Raw genomic sequence first — 3146 nt, 5'->3', positions numbered from 1 at the left:
TTCTTTTTAAGTCTTTAGGGTTTTCTATATATAAGATCACGTCATCTGCAAATGGATAATTTTACTTCTTCCTTTCTGATTTGAATACCTTTTATTTATTTTTCTTGCCTCGTTGCTCTGGGTAGGACTTCTAGTGGTGAGAGCAGGCTTACACTTTTCCCCTTCCACACACATACCCTCCACTGATAATGGAGGATTGAGCATTCTGGGGAACATACTTTTTTTTTTACGTTTATTTTATTTTGAGAGAGGGAGAGTGAGGGAGTAGCAGAAAGAGAGGGGAGAGAGAATCCCAAGTAGGCTCTGCGCCTGTCGGGATGGAGAGGTGAGATCCTGAGATCCTGACCTGAACAGAAATCAGGAGTCAGACGCTTAACCGACAGAGCCCCCCAGGCGCCCCATAACATACTTTTGAAAACACCCAAGCAGAGCCTGCTTGGGATTCTCGGTCTCCTCTCTCTGCCTCTCTCTCTCCCTCTCAAAATAAACAAAAAACTAAAAATAGATTAAAAAAATAATAAAAGTGCTGCTTTCTAGCGTGCAGGATAGAGGGCTCAATTCAGTTCTACCTAGCTTTTACTTCAGTTATTTACTGATTCCCCAAATGTTTCTGGATAACCTGTTTCTTGGCAGGCGGGATCCTTGATGTTGGGTCTCCAGGAATGAAGAGAAATGACAAAACTCTCTGCCTTCATAAAGCTTACAGTCTGGCTGAGGAATGAATTTATCACTGCAAAAAATAAAAGTTGTGGTATGTGACAGAGTGAAAGGTACTAAGGAGAAGAATAAAGCAGGGAACGAGTGAGGAGAGTGTGCGGAGGGCAGTTTAGCTAGTGACGGAAAGCACTTGAGCTGAGAGCCAAGGGAGGTGAGAGAACACCCTGTGACTATCAGGGGGACATTCTGGGCAGAGAGAAGAATGAGCACAAGATCCTGGAGCAGGCACGAGTCTGGCATTTAAGGAACGGCAAGGAGACAAGTGGACCTGGGGAGAGAGGAGCGAAGGAGTGGGCTCCAGGGCTAGAATTCCATCCCTGACACTTGATGGTGTAGGTAAACCCTCCAAACTTCCATCCTGCCTGCGTGTAATAATCATACTTATTTCCTAGGGCTGGGTGAGGTTTAATCACACACACGGAGTGTTTCATACGGTGCCTGCCTCATAGGAAATGCTCAAACGTGTTTGATGTGACCGTTATTGCTTACAGGTTGAGAAGGCAGGCTCGTAGTCTCAGTTCTACCAGCTCACCGTTTACCGGCCATGTGACTTTGAGCGAAGTATCGAACTCTCTGTGCCTCGGTTTTCTCATCTGTAAAATGAGGTTAATAACAGAGCCTCCCTCGTGGAGTTGGTATGAGGATTAAATGTGCTAATAATATCTGTGAAGGAAGAAAACAGTGCCTGGGAACTAGTAAGGGCTCCATAAAGTTAGCAATGATTGTGATCATTAATGGTGTCCTGATACGTTCCAGATCAGTAAAGGAATAGACTAAAGTCTTTTTGACGTCAGTCTTTTGGGAAAGGGGACTTGTGGACTTGGGCAGAGCCCAGGGTCTTGAGGAGTCAGAAGGATTTTTTTTTTTTTCCCCTTCCTCCTCTAGAAAACATTAGCCAGGGCTGGAAGGAGGAGGATGAAAAGAGAAAGAATAGGAGACACAGAGAGAGAGAACAAGAAGGAGGAGAGCTATGGGTTTCAAGAAAGAGGGTACCAGACTCCCAGAACTGCCGTTGGGCAAAATGGCTATCTGGTAAATGTAGGCAGATGTGACCAGCCCCAGCCTCGAATGAACGTGCCTGTATTCTAAGGCTGGCACCCTGACCAAATAGACTGGAACAGCGCATGGCCCAGGAAGTCACATTTGTTGGGACTATGTATTAGTTATCTATTGCTGTGTGACAAGTTACCCCAAACTTTGTGCTTTCAAATACGATTTTTTATCACATAGTTTCTACAGGTCAGAAATATGGACAAGGCTGAGCTGGTTTCTCTGCTTGTGGGTGTTCAAAGGCTGGGATCAAAGGGCTGACTGGGGCTGTAGTCATGTCAAGGCTCAGCTAGAGAAAGATCTACTTCTGAGGCACTCACGTGGCGGTTGAGTGGATTCCCAGCCATCGGACTGAGGGCTTCAGTCCTTCACTGGCATTTCAGATAACCCCTCAGATTCTGGTCTTGTGTGCTTTTCCAACATGGCAGCTTGCTTCTTCAAAGCGTGTGAGCCTAGAAGGTAATGGAGAGGCCAACAAGACAGAAGCCGCAGTCTTTCGTAACCTAATCGTGGGAGTGCCAACCCATCACTTGTGTCTCATCTATGCAGGAGAAGCAAGTTATTCGCTTCAGCCCACACTGAAGGGAAAGAGATCACACAGCCATCTTGGAGGGTCATCTTTGCAAACTTTCTACCAAGACTCGACGTGACTGCTCCGCTAACAGCTTCTGTTGCTAGGAGCATGTTCTATAGAAGATCCTGCCTTTGGCATCACCTCAGGGAGAAGGGTGAACCCCTTTCTTGGGAGAACCCCAAGAAAGAATGAGATTAACTCTTCTGCCGGCTGACCCCCTGGGGCTTTGCACCCACACTCTTTCCACTACCCAATGCAACTCAGTATTGTCGGAACGTATTTTTTTTTTTTTTTATCATTTACAATAGCAGAGATTTGCAGGGACCCACCGACAGCAGGAAATTCTTTGAGCTCAACTAAAATGTAAATATAAAATGTAAAATGCCACCCAGGGAGTTTCCTGGAAAGCTCAACCTTTGGTGAATCAACATATTGTCACGACGGACATTTTCATAAAATCCAGCTCTTGGTATGGAATAAAATTCTGAATCTAATAGCATCCGTGCATTATCGCCAATAAACCGAGTCGATTTGGACAGAGCACAGCTATGCAGTACTCATGTTGGAAAGGACCAGAAGATGACAAGCAAGAAGTGTTTGAGAAGTGTTCTCCAGAAGTTTCTCTCATGTTCCTACAGCTCGGTGTGACGAGGTAGCTCAGAAAAGCATCCCTCGAGCGACCATGATGTATCCAGCTGGCCTGATCTGTGGGCCGCACCTCACCTGTCGCTGGTCCAGAAGACTGGAGGTTTCACCATCCTCCTGGGCGTGAATGCCACTGCTGTGAGCCCAACAGGAAGTGTGA

The sequence above is a fragment of the Panthera tigris genome, chromosome F2, assembly GCF_018350195.1.
Source record: "Panthera tigris isolate Pti1 chromosome F2, P.tigris_Pti1_mat1.1, whole genome shotgun sequence".
NCBI classification, from domain to species: Eukaryota; Metazoa; Chordata; class Mammalia; order Carnivora; family Felidae; genus Panthera; species Panthera tigris.
Note: the sequence above shows the minus strand (reverse complement) of the source record.